Source organism: Chiloscyllium punctatum, unplaced genomic scaffold, assembly GCF_047496795.1.
Source record: "Chiloscyllium punctatum isolate Juve2018m unplaced genomic scaffold, sChiPun1.3 scaffold_795, whole genome shotgun sequence".
Taxonomy (NCBI): domain Eukaryota; kingdom Metazoa; phylum Chordata; class Chondrichthyes; order Orectolobiformes; family Hemiscylliidae; genus Chiloscyllium; species Chiloscyllium punctatum.
In genome coordinates this window covers 1-14,478 of record NW_027310529.1, presented here as the reverse complement: position 1 = coordinate 14,478, position 14,478 = coordinate 1, and the positions used below count along the sequence as shown (strand labels likewise).

Below are 14,478 nucleotides of genomic sequence, written 5' to 3'. Positions count from 1 at the left end.
GGAATAAACAAGCAACACCATCCAAGCTGCCTTTCATTCTTTTGAAATGTGACTAAACAGGCAGGTACCTAATTTTTGGAATAAAGTAGAGGACTGGCACTTGTCAACAGCAGGACTGGCTCAGCTGTTTTCCTTGAGATGACTGACTCAGAGCTCACTGTCCTTTTAATGATGGCAGGTGGAAACTGGCCACTTTTGATTCTGAGCAGCCCAAGGAGAGAAATGTGTACCAGTGAGACAGCTTCTGACAATACATATGAACATATGAATTGGGATGCAGAGTAGACCACTGGCCCTTAAGCATTCTCTGCTGTTCAATAAGATCATGACTAATCAGGCTGCTTCACACTTATGCCTGGCCCTGATAACCTTTCACTCTCTTGGTTATCAAGAATGTATTCACCAGTGCCTTAAAAATGTTCAAAGACTCTGCTTCCATCATTTTTGAGGAGGAAATTTCCAAAGACCCGTAGCTCTCTAAGAGGAAAAACATGCATTTTATTTATGACTTAAATGGGTGACCCTACTTCTAGATTCTCCCAAAGAAGAAACTATTTTTAAAATTCAGTCATTGGTATTGCTGGCTGGCTAGCATTTAAGTACCTGTCTCTAGTTACCATTGAGAAGATGATGAGTTGTCTTCTTGAAGTGCTGAGGTCCATGTGTTACGGGTAATTCACAATACTGTTATGAAGGGAATTCCAGGATTTTGACCTAGCAACAATGAAAGATCAGCAATATATTTCCAAGTCAGGATGGTGAATGACTTGCAGAATAACTTGCAGATATAGTGTTCCCATATATCTGCTGCCCTTGTCTTTCTGGACAGAAATAATCATGCATTTGAATGGTGCTGTGTGAGGATCTTTGCATTTCTGCAGTGCACCTTCTAGGTAATACACATTGTTGATCTTAAGCATTAGTGGTGGAGGCTTGCAGATGTGGTGCCAATTAAGCAGCCTGCTTAGAGTCATAGAGATGTACAGCATGGAAACAGACCCTTCGGTCCAACCCGTCCATGCCGACCAGATATCCCAACCCAAACTAGTCCCACCTGCCAGCACCCAGCCCGTATCCCTTCAAACCCTTCCCATCCACATTCCTGTCCAAATGCCTCTTAAATGTACCAGCAATTGTACCAGCCTCCACCACATCCTCTGGCAGCTCATTCCATACAAGTACCATCCTCTGCGTGAAAACGTTGCCTCTTAGGTCTCTTTTATATCATTCCCCTCTCACCCTAAACCTATTCCCTCTAGTTCTGGACTCCCCGATCCCAGGGAAAAGACTGTCTATTTATCCTATCCATGCCCCTCAATTTTGTAAACCTCTATAAGGTCACCCCTCTGCCTCGACTTTCCAGGGAAAACAACCCCAGCCTGTTCAGCCTCTCCCTACAGCTCAGATCCTCCAATCCTGGCAACATCCTTGTAAATCTTTTCTGAACCCTTTCAAGTTTCACAACATCTCTCCGATAGGAAGAAGACCAGAATTGCACGCAATATTCCAACAGTGGCCTAACCAATGTCCTATACAGCCGCAACATGACCTCCCAACTCCTGTACTCAATACTCTGACCAATAAAGGAGAGCATACCAAAAGCCGCCTTCACTATCCTATCTACCTGCGACTCCACTTTCAAGGAGCTATGAACCTGCACTCCAAGGTCTCTTTGTTCAGCAACACTCCCTAGGACCTTACCATTAAGGTATATAAGTCCTGCTAAGATTTGCTTTCCCAAAATGCAGCACCTCATATTTATCTGAATTAAACTCCATCTGCCCCTTCTCAGCCCATTGGCCCATCTGCTTTGACCTCCAAATGCTTTGGAGCTACGCACACTCTTGAGTAGGGAGTGTTCTGTCATCGTCCTGATTTGTGCCTTGTAGATGGCCGACAGGCTTTAGAGAGTCACAAGGTGAGTTAGTTGCTGTAGTAGTCCTAGCTGTAACCTGTTGTAGTCTCTGGCGAAATTGAGTTTATGGTTAACAGTAACTTCCAGGATGTTGATAGTGTAGGATTCATTGATGGTACTGCCATTGAAATGTCAAGGAACAATAGTTAGACTGTCCTAAATGGAGATGGTTATTGCCTGGCATTTGTCTGGGACGAATGTTACTTGCTACCTGTCAACCCAAGCCTGGATATTGTCCTGATCTTGTTGGATTTGAATATGGACTGCTTCACTGTCTGAGGAGTTGTGAATAATGCTGAACATCGTTCAATCATCCCCACCTTTGTTCTTATGATGGACAGAAGATCATTGGTGAAGCAACTGAAGATAGTTGGGTGGAGAACACTACCCTGAAGAACTTCTACAGGAATGTCCTGGAACTGAGATGACTGATGTCCAAAAATCATAACCATCTTCCTACATGCCAGATATGACTCCAGCTAATGGAAAGTTTAACCCCTGATTCTCATTGTTTCCAGTTTAGCTAGTGCTAGTTGATGCCACATCAAGTCAAATATGGTCTTGATGTCAAGGGCTGTCACTTTACCCGCGCTTCTGGAATTCCGCTCTTTTGTCCATGTTTGAACCAAGGCTCTAATGAGGTAAGGGACCGATGACCAGAGCGGAACCCAAATTAGGTGTCAGTAAGCAGGTTGTTGCTAAACAGGTACTGCTTGAAAATACTGTTGATAACACCTTCCAACACTTTACTAATAATCGAGAGTAAACTGATGGGGCAGTAATTGGCTGGGTTGGATTTGTCTTACTTTTCATGTGGAGAGCATATCTGGACAACTTTCCACATTGTGGGTAGATACCAGTGTTGTACTGTGCTGAAACAGCTCGGCTAGGGGTGCAGCAAGTTCTGGGGCACAAGTCTTCAATACTATTGCCAGAATATTGGAAGACCCATAGCCTTTTCAGTGGGTCTGACTATTTCTTGATATTATGTTGGGTGAATGGAATTGGCTGAAGACTGGCACCTGTGATACTGGGAGCCAGTGGAAAAGGCTGAAATGAATCACTTTCCTGGTGATCACTACCTGGCACTTCTGCCTAAACATTGTTGCAAATGCTTCAGCCTTATCCTTTGCAGTGTTGTGCTGGGCTCTTCCATCCTTGAGAATGGGATAATTTGTGGAGCCTATTCTCATGAGTTGTTTAATCGTCCACCAGCTTTCATGACTGGATGTGGCAGAACTGCAGAGCTAAGATCTGATCTGTTGATTGTGGGCTCACTTAGCTGTACTTATCATTTGCTACTTATGTTGTTTGGTACACAAGTAATCCTGCTTGTAGCTTGACCAGGTCAACAACTAATTTTTAGATATGCTTGGTGCTGTTCCTGGCATGTCCTCCTATACTGTTTGGAACCAGAGGTTGACCCCCTGGCTTGATAGTAATGATTGAGACTAGATTATGCCAGGCCATGCGTTTGCAGATTGTGTTGGAATATGATTCAGCTGCTGTTGATGACTCTCAGCACCTCATAGGTACCCAGTCTTGAATAGTTGGATCTGTTCAAAGTCTGTCCCAATTTTTCCACGTGCATCCTGTCAAGACTCCTCAGAATCTTGTGTTTCAATCAAGCTGCTTCTTACTCTTCTAATCTCGAGCCGATGTAAACCTAGCCTGTTCAACCTTTCCACATGAGGTAACTTGTCCATTTCCAGGTATTATTCTTGTTAAGAAGCTCGGAGAGTTAAGCATTAAAATAAAGATTCTGAGAACCAATTGTATTAAGCTGTAAAGTCGCTTCTGATGGTTCTTTGGGGCCACTGAACAGCCTTACCTGCCCATGGATTCCCCTGTTTGATGCATGGAGTCTCTGGCCTCAGCCCCCACATGCTCATAGATAGACTACCGTTGTGAAACTGGAGGCCTTCATGCGCAAGTACTTCTCTGAGCTGGGAAAATGCCCTTGAGGAGGCACTCAGCAATTTGAAAACACTTCCACCTTCTGTTCAGTGGCAACCAGTCCTATCTCTGGGAAGTTTCCATGCTAACAGGACTGTCAGGGAGTTATCCTAATACAGATCCTTGCTATTCACCTGTTACTGCTAACAACAAACCATGAAAACTCTGCCAAATGCCCCTTCCTACCGGTGTCGAAAAGGGTGGCAATGGAAAAGCACAGCAGGTCAGGCAGCATCTGTGGAGCAGGACAGTAGATGTTTCGGGCATAAGCTCTTCACCAGTGTACTAGTACACTTAAAATTTGTAGCTCACTAAGTGTTTTAAGTGTTCAGAGTATCCAGAATCAAAAATGCATGTTAACCGGGCATCTGATTTTAATAAAAAAGAAAGCATATTATTTAGAGTGACTGTGATTTTCATTTTTCTAGGTTTGGGAACATGCTGGCTGAACTGTAATCAAGCACATTTAGTCACTTGTATCCACAAAAAAAATCATTGCTTGACTGATGAAATCCATCAACTGTGTTTGTAATGGCTTTGATATCAAATCTTATTACTTTTTACATTCCTAGCATTTGAAGCGACCATATTTTGTTCACCAGATAGAGTTACTTTTCAGATATACACAAGTGACTGATACTAACGGTGAGAATGTTTTCAGATCCTTAAAATAGAAAAAAGATTATGCATTTGTGCTACACCTTTCACGCACCAATCTAGTTTATACCCAGTGCAGAGCTATTGAAGTCTGGTCTTTGCAATGCAAGAAGTTTATGGTATCTTTGAAATTTGGAGATGTAAGACTTGTCCAAGAATTTGTTCTATTCAGGACTACAGCACTCAATGGTTTCTAAGTAACAGATTTGAGAATGCCAAAAATCAAAATGCCTTGGAGTGATCAGCTTTATATCAGCTCCCATGGTTTGCCACAACTTGTAGGTTTCAAGACTTTGAACTCGGGCTGGTGAGGATGTATAGTGTGTGTGGTGGGATGGAATCTGCAGGACTAGACTACCAATAACTCTGCTCAGCTAGTTCTGTCATATTCTGAATTAGTGACTGCAAAGATACTAGAGTTGTTCCAGTTACTGACACTGTTCATTGGATAATGAGAAGAGGTGACCAACAGAACTGAGTTTCCAATTGGTAACATCCCACAGCTGAATAGAATATGATTTCTGGTCAATTTGCTTATGAAGAATCATGACCCTGGTGGAATTTTTCAATTTTAATTCTGGTCCAGTTGGGAAGAGAATAGAGTTCTTTGATCATCATATGACTTTCTGAAGGGGTCTGACTTGTAGCTGATTCACTTATTGCTTATCATTGTCTCCTGTATTATTGTTTATAGGGCCGTAAGTTGTTAATCATTGGAACGACCAGTCGTAAAGATGTTCTCCAAGAGATGGAGATGATGGACGTTTTCAGTACCAGCATCCATATTCCAAACATAAGCACAGGGCAACAGTTGATGGAAGCTTTAGAGGTAAGCATATCTTTACAGAGGATATGAGAAGATGAATGTTAGAAACTAATAGAGTAGGATCATAATTTACAGCTTACAAAGAGGCCATTTGGCATATTATATGTGTGCCAGCTGTCTAAAGATCAATTAATCTTGTTCCTACTTTTTTCCTGCAGTCTCACAATTTTTCTTTTCTTCGGATGTTTATCCGATTGTTTCCCAGTTAAAACCACAACTGAACCTGCTTTTGTCACTCTTTCATGGTACTTAGATTGCAGCCAGTAACACTTATTTAAAAAAAAATGTTTAGTCCCATTCACTTCAGGAATACTGAAAATAAGCCGTTGCTGATGGGGTTCACATTATAAGAACAAGTGCACTTGTTCTTATACTCCTACGTTCTTAGGCACTGAAACTTCTGTTTATTGATTTGTGCCTCTGTCTTTGTGTGTCTAAATCCTTGTGTTCGTAAACTGAAAGGATGGCAAATGAGTTGCTCAGCATGTGGTACATGGGAACTTTCTGAATGGGTAGAATTTAATGACCCTGGGAGTGGGCTGCAAAGTAGGCATGTGTACTGCCATTTCGTTGGTTCAGATTTGTGGAGTGCAGATTCCACCACATCCCTCAGTCACCCCAATTAAGTTTGGCTGGGTAAGGTAAATGGCAGCTTGAGACCAGTTGAGACCCATATGTGACCAATTATGAGCCACCTAAGGATCTCATCTCGCCCTTGCTTTTATTTGACCTTTAGGGCCCACACTTGACTAGTGTCATATCCACCACCTTCACCCTCCACCACTGGCATACAGTGGTAGCAGTGAGCACCATCTACAAGATGCAGTACATTAATTCATCAAGGCTCCCTTGACTGCAATTTTCAAACACCTGTCCTCCACCAACTGGAAGGACAATGGAACACCAACATCTGTATGCTCCCTTCAAAGCCACGCACCACCCTGACTTGGAATTATCTCGCCATTCTTTTAGTGTCAAAATCCTGAACTTTGTCCCTGACAGGAGCATGGGTGCACTGTGGTTCAAGAAAGCAGGCTTATCACCACCTTCTCAAGGGCAGTTAGAGGCTGGCAATAAGGCTAACTTATTAGTTGAATGCAGCACGATGGTTCAGTGGTTAGCACTGTTGCCTCACAGCACAAGGATTCCAACCTCAGGCAATTTGTGTGAAATTTGCGCATTCTCCCCATGTCTGTGTGGGTTTCCTCCAGGTGTTCCGGTTTCCTCCCACAATCAAACATGTGCAGGTTAGGTGAATTAGCCATGCTAAATTGCTGATAGTGTAGGTTATTTGCTTGGGGTAAATCTAGGTTCGGGGAATGGGTCTGATTGGGTTATTCTTCGGAGGGTTGGTGTGGACTTCTTGGGCCAAAGGCCCTGTTTCCACACTGTAGGGATACTAATGCTAAAGAGAAAGCTAGCCAATTCAGTCCACACCCACAGAAGGGTTTTTTAAAATGTGCATGTTTGGCATAGATGAGAATGTTCCAAATTCACATTGTCCAAGGTATGGCCTTGTTCTCCATACATGTCAAAAGTGCTGGCCTACACTAAATGAGTCATTTTTAATGTCATAGTTCTGAGATGATGGCAAAGGTTGTGAAAGCATATGCATTTGTTTCTCAGCCACAGTAATCAGAATAAACTGTCTAATACAGCACTCATTACTGAGACTACAATGAAGGGGAAGGCAGGATTTCACTTACCATATTAATATAAATTTTGCAGTTTTTACATTACAAACCAGAAATTAAAAAGTTTTAATATAATTTTAAGATGCAGGGATTTCCCCCAGAGTCCTTTACGTAGCCCAAGATGTTCATTTAGTAATGCTGGTCTATGAGCATTCCATTATGTTTAATCCTCTCAACAAGTTTAATCTGGGGTAAACTACATTTGATTAAATTGGATCCATGTTCATGATTAAATTGAAAGTAATCATTAACCTCATGGTGGCTGAGTAGTTTTATTGCTTGACTGTCAAATCAGAAACTCAGCTTATTTTCTAGGGTCACAGATTCAAACCCCACCATGGCAGATGGTGGAATAAAAAGTACTGTGGAGTTAAGAATCTACTGTGATGATCATTAAACCATTTTCAATTGTTGGAAAAACCCAACTGGTTCACTAATGTCCTTCAGGGAAGCAAATCTGCTATCCTCACCTGGTCTGGCCTGCGTGTGACTCTAGACCCACTGCAGTGTGATTGACTCGAATTGCCCTCTGAAATGGCCTAGTAAGCCATTCAGTTGTACTAATCGCTACAAGGTCTCAAAGAAATGAAACTGGACAGGTCACCTGGCATTGACCTAGGCACCAGAAAAGACAATGGCAGAAATTCCACTGTTGACTCTGCAAAGTCCTCCTTACTAACATTTAAGAACTAGTGCCAAAATTGGGAGAGCTCTGTTTAGATTAGATGAGATTACTTAGTGTTGGAAACAGGCCCTTCAGCCCAACAAGTCCACACCGACCTGCCGAAGTGCAACCCACCCATTCCCCTACATTTACCTCTTTACCTAACACTACGGGCAATTTAGCATGGCCAGTTCACCTGACCTGCACATCTTTGAACAGTAGGAGGAAACCAGAGCACCCGGAGGAAACCCACGCAGACACAGGGAGTACATGCAAACTCCACACAGTCAGTCACCTGAGTCGGGAATTGAACCTCTGGCGCTGTGAGGCAGCAGTGCTAACCACTGTGCCACCTCTCTCTCAGACTACTGAAGCAACAGGCTGACAATGTCCAAGACATCACCATCACCACCATCCTTGGATATGTTCTGTCCCACCAGCAGGACAGACAGCAGAGGTGATAGCACAGTGGTGTACAGTTGGGAGGGACTTGCCCTGGGATTCCTCAACATTGACTCTGGACCTCATGATGTCTCATGGCTTCAGGTTAAACTTGGACAAAGAAACTTCCTACTGATTACTATGTACCATCCTCCCTCAGCTGATTAATCAGTACTCCTCCATGTTGAGCAACACTTGGAGGAAGCACTGAGGATGGCAAGGACACAAAATGTACTCTGGATGAGGAATTTCAATGTCCATTACCAAGAGTGACTTGGCTACTGATCGAGCTGGTCAGGTCCTAAAGGACATTGCTGCTAGATTGGGTCTGCAACAGGTGGTGAGAGAACCAACAAGAGGGAAGAGCACCTGACCTTATCCTTAACAGTGTGCCAGGTGCAGATACATCTGTCCATGACAATATTGCTAAGAACGTCCACCACATCTCCTTGTGGAAATGAAGTCCTACTTTCGCATTGACAATACCCTCCATCGAGTTGTGTGGCACTATCACTGTGCTAAATGGGACAGACTTCAAACAGATCTAGCAACTCAAGATTGAGCATTCATGAGGCACAGTGGGCCATCAACAGGAGCAGAATTGTACTTCAGCTCAATCTATTATCTCATGGCCCAGCATAATTTCCACCCACTCATTAGCATCAAGCCACAGGATTAGCCCTGGTTCAATGGAGAGTTCAAGGGGGCATGCCAGAAGCAGCACCAGGAATGCTGGAAGATGAGGCCTCAGTCTGGTGAAGCCACCAAACAGGAGTGCTTGCATACCAAATAGCTTAAGCACCAAATGATAGAGCTAAGCGATCCCACAACCAACGGATCAGGTCTAAGCTCCCCACTCCTGCCACACCCAGTTGTGAATGATGGTAGACAATTAAACAATTCTCTGAGGGAGACTTGTTCTACAAATATCCCCATCGCCAATGATAGAAGAGCCCAGCACATCAGTGCAGAAGATAAGGCTGAAGCTTTTGCAGCAACCTTCAGCCAGGAATGCTTAGTGGGAGATCGATCTCACCCTCCTCCAGCAGTTCCCAGCCTTACAGGTACCAGTCCTTAATCAATTGGATTTCCTGCACACCAAATCAAGAAACAGTTGGAGACACTGGGTACTGCAAATGCTACAGGCCCTGATGGCAATGGTACTGAAGACTTGTGCTCCAGAACAGCCAAGCTGTTCCAATACAGTTACAACACTGACAATGTGAAAATTGCCCAGGTCTGTCCTGTACATAAAAAGTAGGACAAATTGAACCCAGCCAATTCCTGCTTCATCAGTCTACTCTTGGTCATCAACAAACTGATGGAAGGTGTCACCAACAGTTGCTATCAAGCAGAACCTGCTCAGCAATAAACTGCTCAGTAATGCCCAGTTTGGGCTCTGCCAGTGCAACTTAGCTCCTGACCTCATTGTAGCCTTGGTTCAAAACCGACAAAAGAGCTGAATTCCAGAGGTGAGGTCAGTGACAGCCCTTGACATCAAGGCTGCATTCATCTGAGTATGGCATTACAGTTTTGCTTCAGCACTTTGATCAGAGACATGTACAACACAGAAAGAAGATACTTCAGTCCAACTCATCCAAACCAACTCGATATCCTAACATAATTAAGTCCCATTTGTTAGCACTTGGCCCATATCCCTCTAAAACCTTCTTATCCATTTACCCATCCACAGGCCTTTTAAATGTTGTAATTGTACCAGCCTCCACAACTTCCTCTGGCAGCTCATTCCATACACGCACCACCCTCCGCGTGAAAAGGTTGCCCCTTAGGTCCATTTTAAATTTTTCCCCTCACCCTAAACCTATGCCCCCAAGGAAAATACCTTGTCTATTTACCCTAGACACGCCCCTCATGATTTTATAAACCTCTATAAGGTCACCCCCCCAGCCTCTGGCACTCCAGGGAAAACAACCCCAGCCTATTCAGCCCCACCCTGTAGCTCAAATCCTCCAACCCTGGAAACATCCTTAAATCTTTTCTGAACCCTTTTAATGGTATCAGAGGGCAAATGTTCCAGTAGTTGGAGTCATACCTGATACATAGGTTGTTGGAGGTCAGTCATTTTAGCTGCAGGAGTTGCTCAGGATAGTGTCCTCGGCCCAACCATTTTCAGTTGCTTTATTAATGACCTTGCCTCCTCCATAAGGTTAGAAGTGGGGATATTTACTGATGATTGCATAGTGTTCAGCACAATTCACAACTCCTCAGACACTGAACAAGTCCATGTACAAAGGGAACAAGATCTGAACAATATCCAGGCTTGAGCTGACCAGTGGCAAGTAACATTTGTGCCACACAAATGCCAGGCTATGACCATCACTATGAAGAGACCATCTATCCACTGACCCTTTGACATTCAATGGTGCTACCATCAGGGTTATCATTGATCACAAACACAACTGGACTCACCACATAAACACTGGCTACAAGAGCAAGTCAGAGGCTAGGAGTATTGTGGTGAGTAACTCACCTCCTGAATGCCCAAACCCTGTCTACCATCCACTACAGCACAAGTCAGGAGTGTGATGGGGTACTCTCCAATTGTCTGGATGAGTGCAGCTCTGACAATACTCAAGAAACTTGATATCATTCAGGACAAAGCAGCCTGCTTCACTGACGCTACATACACAAACATCCACTTCGTCCACCAGCAAGTAAAATTGTATCAACTAGGTTCTACAACCTTCAGCTGGGATTGATGTTTTTTCAGATTCCTAAACGAGTAGTCTGAAGGCTTCTCTTGTAAAAGATTGCATGTTGATGCTGGTTTATGGTTTTTTTCTTACTGTGCATCTACACTAAGAATTTTGTTGCCCAAGCTTCTTTTGTTGGGAAGCTTCTGCAGCCAGCAAAGGGGCTTGTTTTCCGACACCTTGGGAAAACTTTGGAATTTGGTAACGTTGGGAGCCTGATAGTGAATGTGCAGTCTTCTAAATCTGTCTCTGCGTCAAAGTGTAAAACATGTTGTAACTGAAAGTAATTTACTTTTTTCTAGAAAACTATGTTTGGGATATCTTGAATTTAGGAAGCATATATATTTGGCCAAATGCCTCCCATCTTATGTACCATGGGTCAGATTACTTTTGCAAGAACTTGAACAGATTATCAAACGCTTGGATTTTCCTTTTATCACTGCTGCTTTCATGTAATGTGTTGCCTTTAGTTAAGTTGCATGTCATTTTAACTCCAACGATCAATAACTTATTCCTTTGAGAGAATGTACTTACTGTCAATTGATACTTTTAAAGGAAGTATAGTTGCCAATATATTTTTAAAACTATTTTTCTATTGCATCAGTATCATTGGACCAGTTACAAATCAAAATGGCCGAAACTGTTCATGGTTAACCCATCCTGATACTATGGTACTTAGTCACATGCTTATATGGGTGGACTACCTTTGCTATCTCATTGTTATAGCTTTACATTGGTATAAATTTAGTACATCATATGGTATATAATTGATATGTGTTAACTGTAGCATATATTCATTCAATTATTTTGCATACTTTTTATTACCACTTGACTTGGCTTGTTATGGCAGTAGTTCAACTGACCCATGATTAGTACTCAGCTGACTTAAAGGCCATTATACTTTAAATGAGGAGAGGAAAACAGCCAAGCTTGCATCCCATGGTACCTTTATGGGAAATTCTGCAGTGTGGATCTTGACCAAGAGTTGAATGAAGAGTGGGAGATGTCTTCTACAGTGAGCGCAATGCAGATGGTCATTGGGCTTTCTCATTTATAAGGTGCAGGGGGCTAGGGCGGTGCTAGCATCAGTGGAATTACACCCCAGTAAAAGACCAATTTTTGATGGAGAAAGGAGACTTTATTTAATGAGAATTAAATTGACTTATTTTTACAGCTTCTTGGCAGGTTTGATGATCGCGAACGAGCAAGGATCACGCAACATGTGAAGGGAAACAATGTATGGATTGGTATTAAGAAATTGATGATGATAATTGAGATGTCACTGCAGGTGAGTTTGAACATTTCCAGTTTTCATGCAATTATTGTGAAGTGAAACAGTTCTTCAGTTTGATGCTTCCTTTTTATGTTGTTACTCATGACTCAATGGATGGAATATGTGCATTTTTGGAATGAAGCAAGAGTCTTAGTTAATTTGGTTTGCTCAATCTTGCTGTCAATATTGAAGGCAGTCTTGTGTAATCCTTGGCATTTCATTTATCTCGGTCACTACTCAGTTGTTTATCTCATCTCTGAATCAGATGTTTGTAGGATAAAACCACAAGCACAGGAACTAGACTGACACTTCTCTCCACAATTATGTAAGTGCATGCATCATCTTTTGGAGGAGACATTAAACCAAGGACTAACTGCTCACTTAGCTAGAGAAAAACTTTCAAAGAAGAGCAGTGGTGACAGCCCAGTGTCTTTTCCAACATCTCTAATGCAACAGACAAAACAAATTTTCTTATTACTTTTCTTTGCTGCAAATTCTTGTTTATTTTCTTTTTCTCTGAATTTGTATTGACAAGATGCAAATGATTTTTTTTGGTTTTTTTTCAGGAAAGGAACTTTTTCCTCCTTTCCATTGATTTATATTGTACAAAAAAGAAGTAGAATGTCCTGCAGTTTCAAAAAACTTATTATCACATCTCTAAACTGCACTTAGGAAAGACTTTCCACCCACCAATTTTGATCCAGCTGGTCTTCTATATTGTGCCCTTAGAGTCACCACTGCTTCACTGGTTCCCAGTATTTGTTTTTTTTAACATAATATGTTTGCAAATCTATGGTGGAATTAGTGCACATAATTAATGTGGAAACGATTAAGTTGCATTATCAGTCCAACAACTGTGGCATTATTCCTGGTGTTATCATGTTGCTACAAGAGCAGATGTCAATTTTGAGGAAATCTAGGAAAGCCTTTGCTTTCATGTCGATTTCCTCTTCCTTTGAAGTTAAACTGCTTGCATGGACTTCTGTGTTTTTAGGATGTTGTGTTTATATCTGTTATATAATTAGATGCCAGGTTTTGCCCATTCACCTTCTTGAAATTAGAAGAATAATTCAAATTGAAATGGATCATCTTTAGTTCTTTCCCTTTTTTGATTCTATTTGCCTGCTTTTGTAAGGGGTTGGCACTTTGCTTCCAGTCATGGCCAGAAAATGTTGGTAAGCTAATTAAAATGCAATATTTTGATCTTCACCCGTCACTCCTGAGCTCTCTGATCTCTATTGGCTGCTGGTACAATAAACCCATTTTCAATTCCTGCCATGGCCACACCTCTCCCAATCTCTTGAACTTCTTCAGGCCCAACAACAATCTGAGAACCCTGCATGCCTATGAAAATGGCTTCTGGTGGAACTCCGTTTCCTTCTGTCCACCATGGGCCCTGTGCTTCCAGTCTGAATAGCAACCCTCCACCACCACCCTCTGTTTTCTACATTCAAGCCAGTTCTGTATCCAAATAGCTAGTTCTCCCTACATTCCATGTGACTGAACCTTGCTAACCAGTCTATCCGGAGAACCTTGTCGAAGTCCATATAGATCAAGTGCGCCACTCTGCCCTCATCAATCCTCTTTGTTACTACTGAAAAAAAATTCAATCAAGTTAGTGAGACATGATTTCCCATCCACAACGCTGTGTTGACTATCCTGAATCAGTCCTTGCCTTTCCAAATACTTGTTAAGTCCTGCCTTTCAGGATTTCCTCCAACAACTTGTCCACCACCGATGTCAGGCTCAGCAGTCTGTAGTTCTCTGACTTTACCTTACCATCTTTCTTAAAATAGTGACACCACGTTAGCCAACCTCCAGTTTTCCAGCACCTCATCTGTGACTGTCGATGATACAAATCATATTCTTTCTAATATTCTTGTGACCTCCAGGGGAAAAAAAATTACAGCTTTTGCTAACAGTTCTGGTCACCACACTGCCAGAAGGATGCGGATGCTGTGGAGAGGATACAGGAAAGGCTTACCAGGATGTTGTCTGCTTTGGGGAATTTTAGCTATGAATAAAGTTTGGGTAAACTGGGTCCATTTTCACCAGAATGCAGGAGGTTGAGGGGCAACCTGGTAGAAGTCTATAAGATTGTGAATGGCATGGATAGAGTGAAATGTATGAGGCTTTTTCCCAGGGCAGAGGAGTCAATTACTTGGGGACACAGTTTCAAGGTGCGAGGGGGAAGGCGGAGGGCAGTGGTCAGTTTAACAGATGTGGGAGGCACATTTTTTTGCACAAAGAGCAGTGAGTGCCTGGAACATGCTGCCAGTGGAGGTGGTGGAAACAGAGTCAATGACAACATTTGAAGGAGCATCTGAACGAATACATG

At 42.5% G+C, this 14,478-nt stretch overlaps 1 long non-coding RNA gene across 1 annotated transcript in view; it reads left to right on the top strand.

The window, feature by feature from the left end:
- LOC140473976 (uncharacterized) overlaps positions 1–12,154 on the top strand; it is a 58,100-nt gene extending 45,946 nt beyond the window's left edge. The window contains exons 2-3 of the long non-coding RNA XR_011958750.1: positions 5,223–5,357; positions 12,042–12,154. This is a non-coding gene — a long non-coding RNA (uncharacterized lncRNA). The remainder of the gene's footprint in view (positions 1–5,222; positions 5,358–12,041) is intronic.
- Positions 12,155–14,478: the final 2,324 nt, after the last annotated feature.